The sequence below is a fragment of the Rhincodon typus genome, chromosome 35 (assembly GCF_021869965.1).
Source record: "Rhincodon typus isolate 14 chromosome 35, sRhiTyp1.1, whole genome shotgun sequence".
NCBI classification, from domain to species: Eukaryota; Metazoa; Chordata; class Chondrichthyes; order Orectolobiformes; family Rhincodontidae; genus Rhincodon; species Rhincodon typus.
The window spans coordinates 4205356-4215765 of record NC_063366.1 but is presented as its reverse complement, the minus strand read 5'-3'; the positions used below and the strand labels follow the sequence as shown (position 1 = coordinate 4215765).

At 40.6% G+C, this 10410-nt stretch overlaps 1 protein-coding gene and 1 pseudogene across 1 annotated transcript in view; one reads left to right on the top strand and one right to left on the bottom strand.

The window, feature by feature from the left end:
- LOC109918142 (zinc finger protein 91-like) overlaps nt 1-10410 on the top strand; it is an 89549-nt gene that overhangs the window by 50925 nt on the left and 28214 nt on the right. The gene's annotated exons all lie outside the window — the stretch shown is intronic.
- LOC125487061 lies at nt 1059-1213 on the bottom strand (annotated as a pseudogene).

The window sequence follows — 10410 nt, the reverse complement described above, 5'->3', positions numbered from 1 at the left end:
CTAACCTTGGTCGTGGGTAAGATTTTAGAATCCATTGTGAGGGTGAGATTTATGAATACTTTGAAGTGCATAGTAAAATAGGGCAAAGTCAGCGTGGTTTCATCAAGGGGAGGTCATGCCTGACAGATCTGTTAGAATTCTTTGAGGAAATAATGAGAAGGTTAGACCAAGGAGAGCCTACAGATGCTATCTATCTGGACTTCAAGATGGCTTTTGACAAGGTGCCGCACAGGAGGCTGCTGAGTAAGATAAGGGCCCATGGTATTAGAGGCAAGGTTCAGGCAGGGATACAAGATTGGCTGTCTGGCAGAAAGCAGAGAGTGGGGTTAAAAGATTCTTTCTCGGAATGGCAGCCGGTGACAAATAGTGTTCCACTCGGGTCAGTGCTGGGACCTCACTTTTCACTTAATACATTAACCATCTAGATGAAGGAACCGAGGGCTTTCTGCCTAGGTTTGCAGATAATACAAAGATAGACAGAGGGACAGGTAGAATTGAGGAGGTGGGGAGGCTGCAGAAGGATTTGGACAGGTTAGGAGAGTGGGCAAAGAAGAGGCAGATGGAGTACAACGTGGGAAACTGTGAGGTCATGCACTTTGGTACGAAGAATAGAAGTATGGACTATTTTCTAAATGGGGAGAAAATTCAGAAGTCTGAAATGCAAAAAGACTTGGGAGTTCTAGTCCAGGATTCACTCAGGGTAAACTTGCAGGTTGAGTCTGTAGCTTGGAAGGCAAATGCAACTTTGGCATTGATTTTGAGAGGACTTGAATATAAAAGCAGGGATGTAGTTCTGAGGCTCTAAACGGCTCTGGTTATGCCACATTTGGAGTGTTGTGTGCAGTTTTTGGCCCCACATCTCAGGAACAATGTGCTGGCCCTGGAGCGGGTTCACAAGAATGGTGCCAGGAATGAAAAGCTTAACCTATGAGGAACGTTTGAGGACTCTGGGTCTATAGTCGATGGAGTTTGGAAGGTTGAGAGTGGTTCTCACAAAAACTTACAGAAAACAGAATGGCCTGGACAGAGTGGATGTTGAGAAGATGTTTCCAGGGGTAAAAGAGATTAGGACCCGAGGACACACACTACCACAAATTTTGCAGTCGAGTATCCCACATTTGGGGACATCACAGGTGTCAGCACACCCAGAATGCAATGGGATAGCCTCGTCCTGAGAAAACCACCTTACTGATTATGCTATCAGAGATAGTAGGAACTGCAGATGCTGGAGAATCTGAGATAACAAGGTGTAGAGTCCGAAATAGTAGGAACTGCAGAGGCTGGAAAGCTGCTCCTATGATGCTGCTTGGCCTGCTGTGTTCATCCAGCTCTGCACCTTGTTATCTCTTATTACTGATCATGCTATCTCCCCTGCCAGGTAAGTATGCCGCAAACTGTCACTCGCTCACACCCCACAACACCTGCTGCTTCTCATATTCACAGTCACTGTTTTTTCTAAAATCGAAACATCACCTACCGAACGTTCCCTGCCTGTCAGGCAGCACAATTCCTCACACGGACCACAGAACATCTCGAACGCTCCTGTCTCACTGAATACTACATTCACTTCGGGGGACCATGTTGTGTTTATTTGCATCTCTCCCTTCAAGGAAACGCCCGCCCCTGCTTCATTCAAGCTGCCTCGTCTTTCGCGGAAACACGTCCCCAGAAGCGTCCAATACTCCGGAAGTAAAGTTTTAACTTCACTCTCTTTTCAAACTCTGTTCGCAATTAGATGTGAACGCAAATAAAAGCAATTTTCAAGCTTTGCTCGTGAAACTTGAAATGTATTTTTACCAATTTCCCCAACTCCCTTTGCAAAATGAACGATTCTTTCGTTGTTTTACTGGAGTGTTCCTATCTGCCACCCTCTGTGTTCGACCATTCAGATAAATTGCTTCTGGAGAAGTGGCATTTAAGATTAAGGATGCCAGTAAGAAGTCAATATTTCTCGATATTTTTTGAATGAGACATTAAACTGAGACCACCGCCTCCTCTGGCTGCATGTTGCAGTTACTCACGACGCTCTGTGTAAAACAAAACTCGCCTGTGATTAAAATGTAAGCATCGTTTTCACGCACATCTGATTTATTTGTTTACACTAGACGTGGTTTACCATGAGATGTGGTGTATTACCACAGGGTAAAGATATATACTTGCCATTTGTCTTGCTGGATTTGGACGTGGATCAGTTCAGTATCTGAGGAGTCGTGAATGATGCTGAACATTGTGCAATCGTCAATGAACATCCCTACTCCTGATCTTAAGATGGAGGGAAGGTCATTGATGAGGCAGCTGAATATGGCTGAACCTTGGACACTGTCCTGAAGAACTCGTGCAGAACTGTCCTGGAACTGAGATGAGCAGCTTATTGAAAAACAAATGCTACCTTTTGTGGTTGTTGACCCTTTCTTCACTCTATTGATGAATCTTTGTCATTTTCTCCTGCTCCATATCTGCCTCCCCCTCTCACCATCATTGTGTTAGTCCTGTTTCTGCCCCTTCTCTTCATCTCCTCATTAACATCTTTGTTCCTCTCCTCCTTGTCTGCTCCACTTTCTCATCAATATTGCTGCTCCATGCTTTTCTCATCTTCATCATTTCCCACTTCACTAGTTTGTAATTGTGCCCTGTGGACCAAAGTCTGGGTCATTTATATATTTCTCAGGAAGAATAGAGTCTTGAAACCAACTGCTGGGGACTTTCAGACAGAGTAACAATGGGGCACTTGGCCCCTTTCCAGTGTTATTATCTCCATTGACCATTAATGTTTTAAAAAGAAATATAAACTTCCAATTAATTGCCAACTGAATGATGTGGCAAGATTACACATTTCAAATCTATTGCCTTTTGTAAGGTGTCTGTGTTTTAACAAAAACAGAATTTAAACTTGAAAATATAGAAGTGAGTACGGTTATTTTTCTTTGAGATTTTCCTTGTGCGCACTGGCCATGACAGCCCTCTCAATAAAGCTATCCCTGAGCCTCCTTCTGATCCCTACCAATTAACCCCCACACCCCACCTCCTCCCTGATTAGTCTCAGGCAGACCTCAGTGCAGTCACATGGCTCCTTTTATTTACCCCACACTTAAAATTTTCATCCTAAACTGTAACAAATCTATAAATGTAACAATTATAACATCTCCTCCTGCTCGAAAAATGAAAACTCATCACCATTGTAATCTGCTTCCATAAACATTTCCCAAAACATACCATATTTTGACCAAGGTTGGAGAGTGCCTTTTCTCTAGACCCATTACTCTATTGTGTACAACATAAATTGAAATGTTTTACCTCGTTACCAAAATGGGCAACTCTACACTTTACCTATATTAGGTGCTGAATAAAAAAATGCATTAACCAGGTTTATCCAATAAACAACAAAATTATTAATTTATTACAAAATGAGTTATTCAATAAAGATGCAAATTGGATTTACACTCAGTTTGAAGTGTGAAAGTATAAATATTCACTCTTCTAAATAAATCCTCAACTAAGATAAGACAGTTAAAGGAAAAGATAAGGTGCTTTCCCTGCAGTGATCACTTTAAAAAAAACACTAATTGTTAGTTCTTGAAGAAAAGCATGGGAAGTTGTGAAATATTCAAGATACCTTTCACTCAGTGTCCTGGCACACATACGCGGGTGTCACTAAATACAGGCAGTCATGACTGGCACTGTTTGATATGCAGTTTGGTCAGGAAATGCTGAGAATAACTCTTTCAGAAGGTTTTCAGAACAAGTTAATTAGTGTTTCAGTTATACTGGACACACAAAGGGTTTTCTCAGAATGGCAGAGGTTGAGCTGGGTATTTTCTGTCTCTTGTCACGCTGTACCCCAGCTGACCTCCAAACAATACCCAAAAAAAACCCCAAATTCATGACAGTCACAAACCCAGGCACGTAATTTCCAGGAAATAGATCCAAGCAATTAGCTTGAACCATGTGACTTCCAAAAAATCTTTCAAAATAGTTTTAAACTGACATTCTATTGACCCCTTTCAAATCAAAAACAGTTTAAGAATCTCCTCAGTCTCTTCAAACCAGTTGCCGTCCACAATCCTATAAACAAAAATCAGAAAAATAGCATCTTCAAAACAACCAATTTAAAACACTTCAAATGTTACAACTAACATTTTACAGACCGTATGAGTAACTTTCTCTCTTATCACTTTGCTCTTACATTGTCCATTAAATAATTATCATCACAGCATTGTGATGATTCACATTCATCAATCCAATATATGTAACAGCTAAAATTTAAAATCCTTATTTTACTTCTGAAGAGGGGGGTGTGCGTGTGATGGTGGACAGCCGGTCCACGCCGGCTTATGTAGGATGAAGGATGTGGTCTATCAGTCAGAATTTAGGGAGATAGATAGAAAGTTAGCCAGCAGGACCTCAAATGTAGTAGCCTCAAGATTATTCCCAGTGCCATTTGCAAGTGAGTACAGAATTAGGAGGATGAGACAGATGAACGCATGGCTGGAAAGATGGGGCAGGAAGAAAAGCTTTGGATTCCAGGGGCACTATGACTGGCTCTGGGAAGATGGTGCCTGCACAAGCTGGATGGATTGCACCTAAACCGAGCTGGGACAGAGTTCCTTTGTGTGATGTTGGCAGAGGTGTGGGAACCAAGAGATATCAGAGGTGAATAGCAATACTCACACAATACTTAAGAGTACAGTTGGCACTAGCATAGCAAATAGTAAGATAACAGGTGAAATTGGGATTGGGGAGAAAGAAAGTCCAAAACAGAGTTAACATGCATGTGTGTAAATATACATAACACAGTGAATAAGGTTGAGGAATTAGAGTTGCTGAATACAATGTGGAATTATGATGTTGCAGCTATGACAGAGATCTGGTTCAGGGAAGGTCAAGACTGGGTATTAAATATTCTTGGGTATAAGTTGCTCAAGAAAGTTAAAAAAAAGGAAAGAAAGGAGGAGGGGTAGCAGAATTGGTTATAAATGGCATCAGCAGTGCCAGAGAAGGAAGATGTCTCACAGGGTTCACAGACAAGTCAATTTGACTAGAGCCGTGGAATAAAATGGGTGCAATTACATTGCTTGGTGTAGTCTATAGACCACTAAGTGGAAAGGATTTAGAGAAACAAATCTGCAGGGAAATGCCAGCATTATAGAGTAATTATGAGGGGGAATTCAATTACCCAAATATAGACTAGGATACTGGTAGTGTAAGGGGCAGAGAGGAGCAAATGTTCGTACACTGTGTTCAGGAAAGTATCATCCAGCAGCATGCATTGTTGGACCTGGTTCTTAGAAATGAGGTGAGCCAAGTGGATCGAGTGTCAGTGGGAGAACATTTAAGAGATAGTGATCATTGTATCATAGGATTCAGAATATTGAAGAATGAAATGCAACAATCCAGAGTAAGAAAAATCCATTAGCAGAGAGTTGACTTTAATTGGGCAAGAATAGAGCTGATCAGGATGAGTTAGAATAAGAGGTTGGCAGGAAAACTAGTAACTGAAAATGGACCATGGACCATCTTCAAAGAGCAGATGGTTCAGGAACGGTCAAGATATATTCCCTCTAATTGAAAAGACTGAACAAACAAATCCAGAGGTCTCTGGAGGTAGAAATTAACATTAGAAAGAATCAACAGAAATACCAAAGATTTAGGTGATAAAGCAAATAAGAGAGTCAAAAAGGAAATATTAGAAAAGACTAGCAGCTAATGTAAAGGTGGATAAACAGTTAAAGATTGGCTAGAGGAGGAGTAGGGCCAATCAGAAACCAACAAGGAGACTTACAGGTGGAGGCAGGGGGCACTGCTGAGATATTAATACTCTGCATCTGTTTTTACAAAAGAGGAAGATGCTGCCTGGGTCATAGTGACAGAGAAAGAAACACTGTCACTAGAAGGTTTCAAATTTAATAAGGAAGAAGTCTTGGGTAAATTGTTGGCACTTAATGGTAACAAGGCACTGGAAACAGATGCAATGCGTCCGCAGATTTTGAAGGAAGACAGGGTAGAAGTTGCAGGGGCACAGGCACATATTTCAGTCTTCCTGAAGACTGAAGAATTGGAAACATTATAGCGTTGTTAAGAAAGGTTGAAAGTCTAGTCTCGGCATTTACAGACCAGTCAGTTTAACTTCGGTAGTGTGGAAACTTTTGGAAACAATTATTCAGGATTGTATCAGTAATGATATGCTAAAAGGTGGGTTGATTGGGAAGTGTCAGTTATTGAATACTAATGGGAAATCTACTTTGTTAGATTTTTGGAAGAGGTAACAAAAAGTGTTGATGAGGGTAACACTTAAGGCATGATTTCCAGAAGGTATTTGATACAGTTTACAATTCTTCCTGGTGTCATCTGCAAACTTTACAATTGTCCCCTGCACACCAAGATCCAGACAGTGTGGAACTCCAGCAGTTGGTGGATGGGCAAATTGTTGGCAGATGAAATTCAACCTAAGGTGATGTACTTAGGCCAGAAGAACTCTGAAAGACAATATAAAATAGGGGGTACAATTCTAAAGACGGTGCAGGGGCAGAGGGACCTGGATGTACAGGTGCACAGATCATTGAAGATGGCAGGGCAGAGCAGGGATTTAGTGTTCTCAAGGCACAGCGTACAAGAGCAGGGAGGTAATGTCAAACTTTTACAAGACACTTGTTAGACCTCAGCTGGGGTATTATGTACAGTTGTGGGCACTACATTATAGCAAAGATGAGAATGCATTGGAGACAGTGCAGAAGTGACTTACAAGAATAGTTCTAGAATGAGACACTTCAGTTACGAGGATAGATTGAAGAAGTTGGGACTGTTCCTCCTGGAGAGAAGAAGGCTGGAGGTGATCTGATGGAGGATTTCAAAATCCTGAGTGAGCTGGATGGAATAGACAGGATAAAGCTGTTTCTGGTTGTAAAAAAAATGAAAGGGCACAGATTTGGTGATGTGCAAATGAAGCAAGGGCATTGTGGAAAAAGAAACTTTTTCATCCAACAAGTATTTAGGATATGAAATGCACTGCCTGGAAATGTGGTGGAGGCAGTTCAATATCAATGGGCATATGGGGAAAATGCAGGAGAATGGCACTAGATAATACAGCTGTTACAGGCATAATGGGCTGAATGGCCTCCTGTGCTATAATCATTCTGTGATTCTGTGATCTTAATTATTAAAGTTATTCCTTTCAAATGGCAGAGAAATAGTTTTGTTGCTAGTTGTTCCTTACTAATGATTAAAATCCATGCTGTTTCCATTTCCTTGGTTAAAATACAGCCTATTTCAGACTGGGAAAATGAGTCGAGAACAATACTGTCGATCTCTGATAGTCCATTTGGTTTCTGTAAACCACAGCTGCAACTTGTGGATTCAGAGGAAATTCTCCATCATACTTTCCGGATTCATTAATCCCTGTTACTCCTTTCAAGAAGCAGAATTCACCTTTTCATTGGGCTTTTGGATCATCCTGTTTGGATTTTGCCTTTTGATCTCTGTTCACCTTTCATGGATATAGAATCTTTGAGGTTCAGATCATCAAAAAATGTTTCAACCAAACAAACAACCATTGTCTTTCCAGGTTTAAACACTGCATGAGAATTTTCCTTCTGAACTCTCTGTTTGTTTTCTGAAACTCTAATATGCCCCTGCTGCTCCAAAATAACAGCTTTGGCCACAGACATGTCCTTCTGCTTCAAATCATTGTCTTCCTTTGTTCATGAATGTGGAATTCTGCTGCTGTGTTCTGGTCAGATTTCAGTGATATAGAGGCTGCAGCCACATTCAAAGTGGATATAGTCAGTTTGTTTGCAGTTGACGTTTAAATCCTTGTGGATAGTCTGAGGTGTTACTGTCCCTGCCTGTCAGAATATGAACATTGGTCTCTCTGGACACAGCTTTAGCAGGAACAGTAGAATTACAATTAGTCCCATTGTCAATTTCAATTAATTTCCCATCTCAGCAGATGGCAAGCTTATTTACTACAATAAGATTGACCCGATTAATAAGATAATGCAAGAGCATTCCAAAAACAACATACCAACTGAATAAAACAGGTAAATAGTTTCCATGAATGCCTTGTATTAATAATTAATCCTTCAGTCCATTCTCAGGAGAAAAAAATTCACATGTCTTGTTAATGTCAAGCACTGACCCTGTATTCCTAAGGGCTTGATCGGAGAGAAGTGGTGTTCCTTTAACCTCAAGTATAAAATGTCAATTGTTTGTGTTTTGACTTATATCCGCTGAAAATATGTAGAGTTTTATTTGATAGTCACCATATCCAACAACTGGTACACAGCATTTTCTGGAGAACAACTAGGCACAGTCACCAAAATCGCTCTTTTGATTTTAACTTCCAGCATACTTCCTTCACACTTCCTGTTTTATGACGTGATCAAATCATTCTTATCTCCCTCACATTTCATTAGTATTTTGTTCATTACTATATCTCTCTCCAACTCCTGTACTGATTTACAAAAGATTTGCCGCCATTTAGAGTTTTGTGGGTTAAGTTGGAGCTATCAGCGAAACAATTGCTTTCCTTATGGTAGAAACTTCATGGCAGCCCTTGGAGAACTTGATTCCTAAAATAATATTACTCCAAAACTCTTCCATTAGTGACATCTCTACCAGGTTTTCAAAATCCTGAATTAACTTCATTGAACTAAATGATCAATCACAAACGATCTCTTTTTCTCCAACAAATGCCACAAACGTCCGATTTAATTTCTTCCTGACAAATGAAAGATGTTGTTGGTAGGTTTTGGGAAACACCTAATGCATTAAATACAGTAATCTTAACTGCACTATAATCTGCAGACTGTTCACCAGAAAGTGCTAAATAATCTTCCAGGGTTTTCCTATCAAAACACTTTAATTCAATTTTTCATAGTGATGAATTTGTGAGGTTTTAAGAATTATTAAATCTTTTGGTTTATGGGTGTTGTAGTTTGGAACAGTATCACCAAACTGAGGTGAATGAAGGGTTATGTGACTGGTGGAGTCTGCCTGACAGTAAGCCTGTGTATTTCATCATTAAAGATCAGAAAAGATTTAGATTGTTTTGTGGAAAGAGAAGTACAAGGGATTTACATCTGGTGACATGGCAGCTATTTTACTTTTATAATTTTGTATTTTGGACATTTATAAAGAGTGACTTGTACCTGATGTGACACAAAGAAGGATGCTGAGTTAATACAGGAGCTTCTATCCTCATTGATGTCTTCTTTTAGTGATGTTTAGACAGTGCTTTGAAATGACAGCTCCCTCTGTGTGAGCACTGGAGGGGAAAAAACACAGTTCCCAATGCATCCGAAGCAGGTGACCTGGCTCTAAGACTGTGTGGAGATGTTGGTGTCTGGTGAGATTAGGAGGTGAAACAATCCTGACATATGTCACATTGATAGGATTTGTCTCCTGTGTAGGTTCACTGATTTTCCAGGAGGTCTTTCAACTGTCTGCACGTTTTATTACAGAATTGATCCAGATGCAGTTTCTGTCATCTGAGAGTGTGCTGATGGATCTGGAGATACACTGATTGACTGTCTCCCGTGTACATGCACTGATGCATTAGGAGTTCCAGTGAATGGGTGAACATAAGAAATAGGAGCCCCTCCAGCCTGCCCTATCATTCTATAACATCACGGCTGATCTGCCCAAGACCCAAACTCCTCTTTTGTTCTGGCTCCTCATCGCTGTCAACTCCCTGATATTTCAAAATTCCATCTACCTCCCCTTTAAATATTTTTTTTTTCTGATCTGACTTCCAGAACCCTCTCAAGTAGAAAAATTCCTTTCACTACCTTCTGGGAGAAGAAATTCTTTAACATCTCACTTTTAAATGAGTGCCCTCTTATTTTGTAGCTATGTCACTAAGCTCAATACTTTCCCACTAGTAGAAACATCTTCTCAATATCTATCTAGTCAAGCCCCTCAGAATCATGCATGTTTCCACAAAATCACCCCTCATTCTTCTGAGCTGCAATGAACAACCTCCTAAGCCGTGTAGCTGTTCTTGATAATTCAATCCCTTTATCCCAGGAATCAGCCGAGTGAATCGACTTTGAACTGCCTCCAATGCTGGAATTATTGTTTCTCAAATACAGGGACCAAAACTGTACACAATGCTCCAAATGCAGCCTGTACAGTTATAACAAGACCTCTCCACTTTTAAACTCCAACCCACTAGCAATAAAGGCTAGACGTCCATTTGCTTTCTTCATTATTTGCTGCATTTGCCTGCTTCTTTGTGTTTCATGCACGTGAACACTCAATTCCTCTCTGCTGCACTTCTTTGGAGTCTCTCACCATTTAAACAGTAGTCTGGCTTTTAACTCTGAGATAACAAGGTGTAGAGCTGGATGAACACAGCAGGCCAAGCAGCATCATAGGAGCAGGAAGGCTGACGTTTCGGGCCTAGACCCTTCATCA